The following is a 12,678-nucleotide window of genomic DNA, read 5'->3' on the forward strand; positions in this document are numbered from 1 at the left end:
GCTTTATTTAATAATATTACCAGTTCCATATGATCTTTATAAAAAAATAAGACAATACATTTTTTTATTTGTAAAATTTGACTGCATTCTTCTCAATTTCTAAATGTTTACTTTTTGATTTATGAATTATAACAGACTGATTGAAAAAAAAAACATTATTTTGCTGTTACTTTTTTAAAATTGGTTTTATTATTATTTAACAATTTCTAGCTTTTTGTTAAGTTTTTATTAGTTGTAATTTTTAAATAAACATTTAACTTTTAAAATAAAGGTTTTACAACAACATCACCATCTTCTGTTATATGTGGACCTCCATGCTCATCTATTTACAGTATATGATATTGGTGGAGGGTGGTGGGGGGCACATCAATATTTTTCAGGGGGCCCTGAATCCTCTAGCTACGGCCCTGCCTTCACTGTAAATCGATCCTGAATGAGACTCCCTTGGTTCGTATTTAAGCCAGTAGACGCTTTGCTCTTCTGAACAAGTCTCACCAAAGACTGAGCAATGAATCACGTAGGAGTCACAGAGTCTCCTACTTGATGCGAGTCCAAAACGGGATGCTGGATGACTTTAATTGGCTTCACATCTCAAAAATAAAATAAAAATAATTTAGTATTTGCAGTAATAATAATAACACAAACTTAGAATTTCCAAATTTGGCTACATTCTCACATTCCAGGTTTCCACTCACCATTAACTGTTAGATAAGATCCCCCTCCAAAGTAGTCTGGAAATCCAGACCTAAATCTAAAAGATTAATGGTCTGGCGTCGACTAATGAAAATCTGCCAGCTCGAGGGGCGGCACCAAGCATGCATTTGAAAATTTCACTGCACGCAATTGGATAACACTACGACCAATCACAACAAGTTATCGCTTAGCTACCAGCGGAGCTAACTGGTAGATTATACTCTTACCGTATCCGGTCGGCAAAACAGCAAAAAAGCCCTTCTTGCAAAGGAACGATTCGAGCGCCGTCTTCTGTTCCTCTTTTAGAGAAAAAGTCTAAATCTTTCATTGTAGCGGCCAAAGCTGTTTCAAACAAATGGTGTTCATCCATAGCCATCTTGCAATGTTTACTAATGACTTTGACGTCGCAGCGCTGTCGTCATCTCGCCTCTGGCCCGCCTATATAACCCGATGTGATTGGTGCAGCTCAGATAGAGGGGAATATTTAATGAGCATCATTTTTTTTTTTTTTTTTTTTTTTTTTTACCTTTATTTAACCAGGTAGGCACATAGAAGACTCATTCTCATTAAAAACGCCGACCTGGCCAAGATAAAGCGTCATGGTGCAGACAACATAAAGTTACACATAAAAGACAAGACAGTGTAATACAGGTTACAAACAGTTGTTCAGTCAAAAGTGCATCGTACAAAAATAAGTAAAAATACAATAACTAGACAGTATTCCAAGTGGATCAATAATAAGAACATACTAGATAATTAAACTGTGTGTAAAATAAAGTGCAGTATGCATTATTGACAAATAACAATACAGAAAGAAAAAATGATAAACTAATTGCACTAGTTTGCACAGGGGAGAAAATGGTAATGCTAACATGAACAATGGTGTGAAAATAGGTTAGATATCAATCGTTTGAAAGTGGATAACGGAACAATTGATTCAAGCCTTAAGGATTTTTGCAGTTCGTTCCAGTCATTAGCGGCAGAAAACTGAAAAGAAAAGCGGCCAAAGGAAGTGCAGACATTGGTAGTAGTTAATGAGATAAACCTACTTGATCGCAGATTGCGAGAGGGAGAAGCTACTGAAATTAGGTTTCTCAAGTAGGTAGGGCCTTTGCCTAGGATAATTTTATAGATGAAATAAAACCAGTGTCTTTGTCGTCGGATGTGAAGGGAAGGCCAACCAATGAGTGTGTCGAGATTACAATGATGAGTACTAAATGGGGCGTTGGTAGCAAAGCGTATAGCACTGTGATATAATACATCTAGCTTTCTAAGAAGAGTGTTAGAGGCGGATCTGTAGACCACATCACCAAAGTCTAAGATGGGAAGGATAGTCAAGGAAGAGCATGTTTAGCGGGGATAGTGAAAGAGGCCCTGTTACGAAAAAGGAAGCCAATCCTGGATTTTATTTTAGATTGGAGTTTGCTAATGTGGGTATGGAAGGAGAGTGAAGAGTCTAACCAAATACCTAGGTATTTATAAGTGTCAACAATTTCCAATACAAAACCATCCAGAGTGGAAATTTTTTTTGTATAGGAAGGTGCAGAGAGAGATCGATTAAAGATCATACATTTGGTTTTACTAGAATTTAAATTTAGTTGGAGACCGCGGAATGAGTGTTGTATGCTATTGAAGCTTGCTTGGAGGTTGTCTAACACAATATTCATAGATGGGCCGAAGGTGTAGAGAATAGTATCTTCTGCATATAGATGTATCAAAGAATAACCTGCGGCCAGGGCCACATCGTTAATGTAGACCGAAAATAGTATCGGGCCAAGAATTTAACCTTGTGGCACCCCGATAGAGACAGCCAGTGGGCTAGATAGCAAGCCCTCTGATTTGACACACTGAAATCTATCTGAGAAATAATTAATGAACCAGGCAAGGCAATGATTTGAGAGACCCAGACTCTTTAGCCTACCAATAAGGATGGTGTGGTTGACGGAGTCGAAAGCCTTGGCCAGGTCTATAAAAACTGCTGCACAGTAATGTTTGCGGTCAATAGCAGATATGATGTCATTTATGACTTTGAGTGTGGCCGAGGTGCATCCTCGGCCAGCTCGAAAGCCCGATTGCATATCGGAGAGGCAGTGATTTGATTCAAAATAGTTAGTGATCTGTTTGTTGACAAGGCGTTCAAAAACCTTAGAAAGACAGGGCAGAATAGAAATTGGTCTGTAGCAATTGGGGTCTAAATTATCTCCCCCTTTGAAAATAGGGATTACAGCAGCGACTTTCCAGTCTTTCGGAATATAAGAGGTGTCAATAGAGAGATTAAAAATGGCGGTGATAGGTGTGGCAATAATAGGAGCAGCCAATTTTAAAAATAAGGGATCTAAGTTGTCCAGCCCAGCCGATTTGAATGGGACGAGATTTTGCAATTCCCTCAAAACATCAACTGTCTGGATGTGGGCAAAAGAAAAAAGTGGTAGACTGACTGGGGGCACTGTGGACAGTGGTGGGTTTATAGCTGTAACAAAAGGTGCCAGATGGAAAGCATGTCCAGCCCTTACAAAGTGTTTGTTGAGGTTCTCTATAATGGAGGACTTGTTAGTGGTGACAATGTTTTCAAATCTTAAAGCGGTAGGCAGCTGGACAGGAGTGTTGATACCTTCCATGGAATTTATTGTGTCCCAGAATTTTTTTGTGTTTGTACCACAGGAAGCAAATTTTTTGTTTAAAAAAACTAGATTTAGCATTTCTAACTGCCTGTGTGTACTGGTTCCTTGCCTCCTTAAATAATTGCAGGTCATGAGGATATTTCGACTCTAATGCAGCACGCCACAAGGTGTTTTTATGTTGGCTTAGGTTGGTTAGGTCTGGGGTATACCAAGGACTGTATCTATGCTTAGTTCTAAATTTTTTGAATGGGGCATGTTTATTTAGACTGGCAAGGAAGGCGTTTTTAAAAAAGAACCAGGCGTCCTCCACAGTAGGGATAAGTTCAATGTCCTTCCAGGACACCCGAGCTAAATCGAATAAAAAAGCTTGCTCACTAAAGTGTTTTAGGGAGCGTTTGAATGTGATAAGGGGAGGACTTTTAATGGCAGATCCATTGTGCATGCATGCAATAAGGCAATGATCGCTAATATCCTGACTAAAAACAGCGGACGAGAATTTAGAGGGTATATTAGTTAGGGCAATATCAATGAGAGTGCCTTTGTCTGCCAATTTCATGTTATATCTAGTAGGTTCATTGATTATCTGCGTAAGATTTAGGGCATCGAGCTTAGATAATAGGGTATTTGGAGGGTTAAGCATGTCATCATTCAAATCACCTAACAGTAGAAACTCTGAGGATAAGTGAGGAGCATGTAATTCGCAGATGATATCAAGGGCACAACTGGGAGCGGAGGGGGGTCTATAACAGACGGCTACGGTGAGAGATTTATTTTTAGAGAGACAGATCGTTAACAGTAGAAGCTCAACTTTTTTTGGAATGGACTTAGATAAGATGACAGTGCATTGCAAATGCTCCCTACAGTAGAGCATAACTCCGCCTCCTTTCGATGACCTATCTTGCCGGTAAATATTATAATTAGGGATAGATACGTCTGAGTCTTTGGTGGAGTTTCTAAGCCAAGATTCTGAAACGGCTAGTATATCAGGATTGGCTGCATGCACAAGGGCAGTAAATAAATCTAATGAGGCTTCTAATGTTAATGTGCATGAATCCAAGATCCATTTATGGTCTGCAGGAAAACCCATTAGGGATGGGAACAGCAGTATTGACTGACGGTCCAGGGTTAGATTCAATATCACCAGAAGAACTAAGTCAAAATAAAATTAATATACGGCAAAAGCTGTTAAGAATTGGGCGCCTGGTGCGATTGGCGCCGTAAATAGGCAAGGGGAACAACTTGGTAGAATACAGTATGTTAAAAGCACTGTGAGTAGACAAGGGGATTATAAAATGAATATACTGGGATGGTGGACCTAACCATTGGGTAATGAGGAAGGAAGTGTCATCTCTATGAATGAAGTGGATCAGTCCGGGTTTTTGAAAAAGTGGGGGGAGGGATGAAGGGGTTAAATAAGGTATATTGAACTAAACTAAAAGGATTACAATATAACAAAACAATACAAGCTAACTCAAATAAACGTAGACGGCTCATATTGTCAAAAATTAACTTGGTGCTTAGGTAAAACTAGATATAGAACAGCAGAATACTAAAGTTACTGGTTAAATGAAAATAATAAAATGAAATAAAATTTTATAAAAATTTGTTTCCAAAATAACCAAAAAGAAAGTACTAAAAATAGTTGAAAGTAGATAAATATCCACAAATATAATATGATAGTGTAGTATAATATAATTAATATAAAATAACAAAGTGCTAAAATGGAGTACTAAAATAGATAACAGGAAAATACATGTCCCAATTTAATGAAACATGACGCTGCACAGCATCGGTTTGCGTTATAGAGAAGAAAAAGTCAGACATACAGAAATACCGTGAAATCCAATGTAGGCCTGGTAGCTGTGAGTGAAGAGACCATGTTGTGAACAAATCACGTAACGGGGTACGGTCAGTCTGAAGCAAAGATGAAATAAAACAGAACCGGCTCATACATAGCTAAGAACCCAGTTAGCTGTTAGCAGTGTGAGGCGAAACTGGCAGCCTCCAGTCCTGATGAGTGCTATGTAAACAAAGGCCCCAGCTAGCCGGAAGGCAAGCTCGCTCCGATGCTAGCTCGTGCAGGCCGATGTCAACAACCGTTAACTCGTTCGGTGTTAAGAGCAGTCCAGTCCAGTGTTGCTATCCAGTGTTCACAGAGCAAAACAAAGCTGTGCAGAGCTCAAAACGTAATCGGTTACTAACGTAACCTCGGTTCTCTCTAGAAGAGGGAACGAGTATTGCGTAAGTTAGCTTACGCTACGGGTAAAGTCATCTTTTCTCGAGATATGAAGCCAAAAAATTATCCTTCATTTTTATTCATTGTCAACGCAGTACAGCAGCTAGCAGACCTAGAGCAGGCTATCTAGCGCGCTTATTGGCTGCTCCGCGGCAACTGCAGCAGCCTACCAGTGAGCCTGGCGTGACGTCACGCCCTCACGCGTCACAGCCCGCCAGAATGGGAGTGTATAAAAGGAAGCGTATAAAAGGAAGGCTTGGAGGCTGATACCCTGGTTTTCGTCGACTGAAGTGAAATGAGCTCGTGGCGCGAGCACGGCGGGTTACGCAATACTCGTTCCCTCTTCTAGAGAGAACCGAGGTTACGTTAGTAACCGATTACGTTCTCTTACGAGAGGTTCTCTCGTATTGCGTAAGTTAGCTTACGCTACGGGAACCCCTTGTCAACGACGTGCGCGCCCAGCATCCACTACATGAGTCCCAGGGGAAGCCCGGGGAACACTGATAAGTGGGAAACAGGTGGCCGGCAGAGTGGGCCAGCACATGTTCATAAGCACACATTAGGGGGTGTAGAGTCTATACAGATACTGACACAACCCTTTCTAGTGCAGCTCAACCAGGAGAGCTAAATCGAGTAAGTAGCCCGCGCACAATAGTCTGGGCAGGGCATACACACGACTTAGACTGATAGAAGTTTAGCCTGCAGGGCGGGAACTTCCAGGTTATAAAACCTAACAAATGTAGAGGGGGAGGCCCAACCTGCCGCTGTACAAATGTCATGAATGGAAATCCCGCTGGACCATGCCCACGATGAGGCCATGCCTCTGGTGGAATGAGCCCGGATGCCCAAAGGGCACTGCAGGTGTTTAGACGCATAAGCTGCCGCAATAGCGTCTACTATCCATCTGGACAGACTGTGTTTCGAGGCGGCGAGACCTTTGGTGCGCCCTCCAAACGAAACGAAAAGCTGCTCCGAGCGTCTGAAAGCGGCGGAGCGCGTGACGTAATTCCTCAGAGCCCTGACAGGGCAGAGGAGGTTACTATCAACCTCGCTGCCGGATGCCGGTAGGGCTGAGAGAGAAATGACCTGCGCTCTGAAAGGAGTGCCCATCACTTTGGGGACATAACCATGTCTCGGTTTGAGAATGACTTTTGAATCATAAGGTCCGAACTCGAGACACGCCGCGTTAACTGATAACGCGTGTAAGTCACCCACGCGTTTGACTGAAGACAGGGCTATCAGAAAAACGGTTTTGAACGTGAGGTATTTCAGATCCACAGTGTCTAAAGGTTCGAAGGGATGAGCTTTCAGGGCCTCCAGGACCAGAGACAGATCCCAAATCGGAACCGAGGGGGGCCGCGGGGGATTCATCCTCCTGGCTCCTCTGAGGAAGCGGATGATGAATTCATTCCTTCCTAATGCGCGGCCGCGCGCCGAGTCGGCGAACGCTGCAATAGCCGCAACATAAACTTTGAGCGTGGAGGGGGACCTGCCCATGTCCAGCAGCTCTTGAAGGAAGCACAGAACCCACGAAACCCCACACGTTTGTGGGTCCAGATTTTTCCCTGTGCACCATTTGTTAAACACAGACCATTTGGACGCGTAGAGCCGTCTCGTAGAGGGAGCTCTAGACTGCGTGATTGTGTTTACGACCCCTTTTGGCAAATCAGCGGATATCCGTTGATTATCCACACATGCAGAGACCAGCGCTCTGGATGAGGATGCCAGATCGAACCGCGGGCTTGAAAGAGAAGGTCTCTTGTCACTGGGATCGGCCATGGGGCTGTGTCTGCCAGCCGCATTAATTCCGGGAACCATGTCTGGTTCTCCCAGCGCGGGGCTATGAGGAGCACTGAGTGGCGCGTCTCTCTGATTCTCCCGATCACCTGGGGCAACAGTGAGATCGGGGGAAAAGCGTACAGCGGGACGCTGGGCCAGGCTTGGGCCAGCGCATCCTCGCTCTTCGAGAAGAATTTCGGGCAGTGGGCGTTGTCGTCTGACGCAAAGAGGTCGACTTTCGCTCTGCCGAAAAGGCGCCACAGAAGCTGGACTGTCTGGGGGTGCAGAGACCATTCCCCCGGGGGAACATTGTCTCTGGACAGTCTGTCTGGGCCATCGTTCAGGTGACCGGGCACGTGCGCGGCTCTCAGCGAGCGCAGTGAGCTCTGAGCCCAAACGAGTAGGCGTTCCGCCAGCGTGCAGAGGTTTTTGGATCTGATCCCGCCCTGACTGTTCACGTAGGACACCACTGACATGTTGTCCGTGCGGACTAGTACATGGTGACCTCGCAGGTATGGGAGAAAATGCTTCAGCGCATTCTCGACCGCTAACATCTCCAGACAGTTTATGTGAAGGCCTTTCTCCTGGTCTGACCAGAGGCCATAGACCGGTCTGCCCTCGAAAAGCGCCCCCCAACCTACGTTGGAGGCGTCTGTCGAGATTGTTTTCCGGTGAGAGATAACTCCCATTGTAACTCCCCGTTGGTACCATTCGGTCGCCAGCCAGGGCTGCAGGGCTGAGACGCAGCCCTGATTCACACTGACTCGCGAGCCGCCGGCAGTCCACGCTCTGCGGGGCGCTCTCGCTTTCAGCCAGCGCTGAAGCGGGCGCATGCGCAGTAAGCCCAGCTGAAGAACCGCTGCAGCTGAGGCCATGTGGCCCAACATCATCTGAAACATTTTCAGGGGGAATCGCCTGCCTTTCTGAAAAGACGCGGCGAGATGTCGAATACGGCTGTCTCGACAGTCTGGCCGTCATAGCCACCAAGTCCAGTTCTATTCCCAAAAAAGAGATTGACTGACTGGGCGTTAATGAGCTCTTGGTCCAGTTGACCGAGAGACCCAAGCTTTTCAGATGGCTGAGAAGCCCTAGTCTGTGAGATATGAGCTCTTCCTTTGACTGCGCCAGTATCAGCCAGTCGTCCAAATAGTTCAAAATTCGCATACCCTGTGTTCTCAGGGGAGCGAGGGCCGAGTCCATGCACTTCCTGAATGTACAGGGTGCTAACGACAGGCCGAACGGGAGGACTTTCAGATCGAGAGAAATCAACCAGTCCCTCGGGCGAATTTGCGCGAGGATTTGTCTGGTTGTGAGCATTTTGAACGGCCGTCTCATGAGAGCTTTGTTCAAATATCTCAGATCTAATATAGGTCTGAGGGCTCCATCCTTCTTGGGTACGAGGAAATAACGGCTGTAAAAGTCCGCCTCGGTCAGAGAAGGATGCACTCATTCTATTGCCCCCTTGCACAATAGTTTCGCTATTTCTGTATGAAGCAGATGGGCTGCTTCCGTATTCACTCTTGTCTCGGTCCGTGCTCGAAAGCGCGGGGGACGGTGAGCGAACTGCAGCGAATAGCCCCGTTTCACAATGTTCAGCACCCATTCTGACACGCCCGGGATAGCTTCCCACGCTTCCGCATGCATAGCTAGGGGTCGAATGGTCTCTGGGTCCCGGCCGCTGCCCTGCGCGGGATAGGGAACTCGTAACAGAGGAATTAGCGGCGCGCGCGCTGCCGATGCTGGGGAACGTGAGCTTGCTGATAGCGATAACTGGCTGGACAGCACTCAATGACTCGGTCACTTGGGACGGAGAACATTTTGCAGTGAGAAACCCGTGACGCGAGAGCGGCGTGGGGGTTAATGTGTTTATCAGTAAGTGTGAGCGCTCGTGGGCGGGCACAGGGCTTACATTCGTAACACGGCCAGGGTTTGGGAGCTTTATGTGATCTAGCCCCTGGGGCAACTGTGTGACAGAGCGGGCAGTGGGTAGGTGTGAGCACTAACTCGTGGGCACAATTCCTACGCTTATCACTCGAGCGGCGCGTGCCCGCTTTGTGAGAGTGAGCTCTGTGAGAGACACACAGGGGAGATCGTGCTTGTGTGTAGGGGTGAGCACTGGGCTGTGGGCACATTTTCTACACTCAAAACACCATCGGCGTGAGCCGAATAACCAGAAATAATACTCTTTTTCAGATTTCTCTGGGTCGCTGTGTGAACGGTGTTTGTGTGCAGGCGAGCGAGTTGTGTAACTGACTCGTTGGCTGCAAAATACACATCTGCAGTCGCCTTTTTTAAGGTGACTGACAGCGTGAAATGCTTTGAAGGCTCATGTGTTTAGACTCTCATAATTACTCGAGCACCATCATGTGAGCGGGAGGGTGCGAGGGGCGGGTTCACTTTCTGCATGTGAGAAAGCTGGCCGCGAGCTCGGAGCAGCGAACAGCATAATACAACATTTTTATTTAATTTTTTTTGGCGCCAGAGCCAGGAATCGAACACGGGTCTCTAGCACGAAAGCCTAAGATTCCGCCACTGAGCCACAGGGGGAGAACACATAGGCTATCGGTTCGCACGAGCATATGAGAGAGCGTAGTCATGTTTCGTGTCGGCGTTAGCTTGCAGGCGTGCATGTATTATAACAGGCTCGTTTACTGCAATATTAATATTTCCAGCCGCCTGAACTTAGAGGGGACTGAGAAATGTGTGAGAATTGGAGGTTGGCCCAGCCTCAGCGGGACTACAAACACTCTCTCTCCTCCTTTCGCCGGTGAGTGAGGCACGCGGGGTGCTGAACATTGCTCGTGACCGTCCGCTCTGACATCCCTTGAGAACGGCGCAGTTTGCGCGGCACAAGCAAAGGGAGAGAGCGCGGGAAGCGGCGAGTAGCCAGAGGACGTCATCATGTTTTGCAGGCGTGCGTGTACTATAACAGGCTCGTTTACTGCAGTATTGATATTACCAGTCGCCTGAACTTGGGAGGGGACTGAGAAATATGTGAGATATGGCGGTTAGTCAAGCCTCGGCGGGACTCACACACTCTCTTTTCTCCTTTCGCCGGTGAGTGACGGGCGCGGGGGACGGTAGCTTTCTTTTAACGTAAAGAAAAACTAACCCCATGATCGTCCGCTTCTGCAATCCCTTGTGAGCGGCGCAGTTTGCGCGGCTCGAACAGAGGGAGAGAGCGCGGGAAGAGGGGCGAGTAGCCAGAGAGCGTCATCATGTTTTGCAGGCGTGCGTGTACTATAACAGGCTCGTTTACTGCAGTATTGATATTTCCAGTAGCCTGAACTTAGGAGGGGACTGAGAAATATGTGTGAAATGGAGGTTAGTCCAGCCTCGACGGGACTAAAACACTCTCTTTTCTCCTTTCACCGGTGAGTGACGGGCGCGGGGGGCGGGGTAGCTTTCTTCTAACGTAAAGAAAAACTAGCCCCGTGACCATACGCTTCTGCGATCCCTTGTGAGCGGCGCAGTTTGCGCGGCTCGAACAGAGGGAGAGAGCGAGCCCCGTAATCATCCGCATCTCTGACATCCCTTGTGAACGGCGCAGTTTGCGCGGCTCGAACAGAGGGAGAGAGAGAGCGGGAAGTGGTGCGAGGCATTTGAAACAACGCCTCGTAGGAAATTTCTCTTTTAGAAGCGAGAGTGTGTGTCGCAGCGGCGAACACACACAGCAGTAAAAGGATATGACGCCGGATAGCGTAGCAGGCACGGATGGCTGAAGGCGGCGAAGAATCGTCCGGCTTCCTCAGGCGCTGTCCTCTGCTTGCTGTCGCTTGCTTCGACGGCGGTGGCTTCTCTCAGAGATCCAGCGATGCAGAGAGCTTCGCTGAAGAGACGAAAATCAGGGTATCAGCCTCCGAGCCTTCCTTTTATACGCTAAGCCACTCCCATTCTGGCTGGCTGTGACGCGTGAGGGCACGCGTGCCCTCATTGGGGCGTGACGTCACGCCAGGCTCACTGGTAGGCTGCTGCAGTTGCCGCAGAGCAGCCAATGAGCGCGCTAGATAGCCTGCTCTAGGTCTGCTAGCTGCTGCACTGCGTTGACAATGAATAAAAATAAAGGATAATTTTTTGGCTTCATATCTCGAGAAAAGATGACTTTACCCGTAGCGTAAGCTAACTTACGCAATACGAGAGAACCTCTCGTAAGAGAACAACGGTCTGTCAATCCAGCGAAACCGTAGAAGGTAAGAAGTACCCGGGCACTACCCGCAGCTTGGCCGGGTGAAACGCAGCCAGCACAGATCCCCTGGCACAGATCGGCTCCCAGCGCCAACACTGCTGACCGTCACAGCTGGGCCAGAAATAAGTAAACCCAGTAAGATCGGCTGCTCAGTGCGTAAATACGATTAAAATAAGAGACAAAAAGTAAGGAGTGCACGAGGCAAAAACTAATAAAGAGGACTGAACAAGAAAGAAAGAAACAATATGTACAATATATACGAGGTATTTACACGGAACGATAACAAACACGTCTGCAGCTCAGTCCGCCATCTTGGATTATGGCAGATTATGGCATCTATCATTACTCGACACCAGAGTAACTCGCTGAGCAAATTCAACTTGTGCTCTCGCGAAAAACTCTGGATTACCAGGGAACCTCCAAAGTACAACGTTTCATACAACTGCACACCACAATGGTAATAGGCGGCATCTCTGGATGTAATCTTGGTTAAAATTAATGCAGATTTCTTGTCATTTTGACTTCAAGCTGTGATTCGTTGACAAATTCTTCTGGAAACTATAGGGTTTAACTTTTGTCCTGAGATTTGTTTTTCGTTGTATAAAACATGAAAACACAACGTGTCACGTGTGTGTGTGTGTGTGTGTGTGTGTGTGTGTGTGTGTGTGTGTGTGTGTGTGTGTGTGTGTGTGTGACTAATTTTGACATTTGTTTTGAACGTTATCTACTTCCTATTCAACAGTAGGAGCTGCACAGCTAAAAAATAATGGTTGCCCAGGGGTGTTACTGAAATAACTCTAGTCCTGTAGGTGGCAGTAATGCTCCCTTAAGCTGGTTTAAGAAAGAAAGAAGAGAAAAAACAGCAGTGGGACAGGGAGACTCAAGGGAGACATTTATATACCATTCAAAATAAAGTTGGTTCTGTGAAGAATAGAGGAGGGAATAGAAAAGAAGAAATAGTTATGGCCAGATTAAGAATAGGTCTCAGTCATTTGAATACACTATACATTTTAGGGAAGCACCCAACTGTTTTTTGTGATTATTGTAAGGTTTTAGAAATAGACCTGCAAATCATAAGCACATGTTCTATAGTTTTCTATTACCACAAAAAATATCCAATTACTCGATTAAAATAATCAACAGATTACTCGATTACCAAAATA

At 46.3% G+C, this 12,678-nt stretch overlaps 2 protein-coding genes across 2 annotated transcripts in view; both read left to right on the forward strand.

The window, feature by feature from the left end:
* The window catches only part of LOC309488182 (GTPase IMAP family member 8-like), a 72,398-nt gene that overhangs the window by 53,864 nt on the left and 5,856 nt on the right, over positions 1–12,678 (forward strand). The gene's annotated exons all lie outside the window — the stretch shown is intronic.
* Positions 1–12,678, forward strand: part of LOC309488245 (uncharacterized protein) — a 30,691-nt gene that overhangs the window by 12,157 nt on the left and 5,856 nt on the right. The window lies entirely within an intron of this gene.

Source organism: Leuciscus leuciscus (genome assembly GCF_965113295.1).
Source record: "Leuciscus leuciscus genome assembly, chromosome: 2".
Classification (NCBI taxonomy): domain Eukaryota; kingdom Metazoa; phylum Chordata; class Actinopteri; order Cypriniformes; family Leuciscidae; genus Leuciscus; species Leuciscus leuciscus.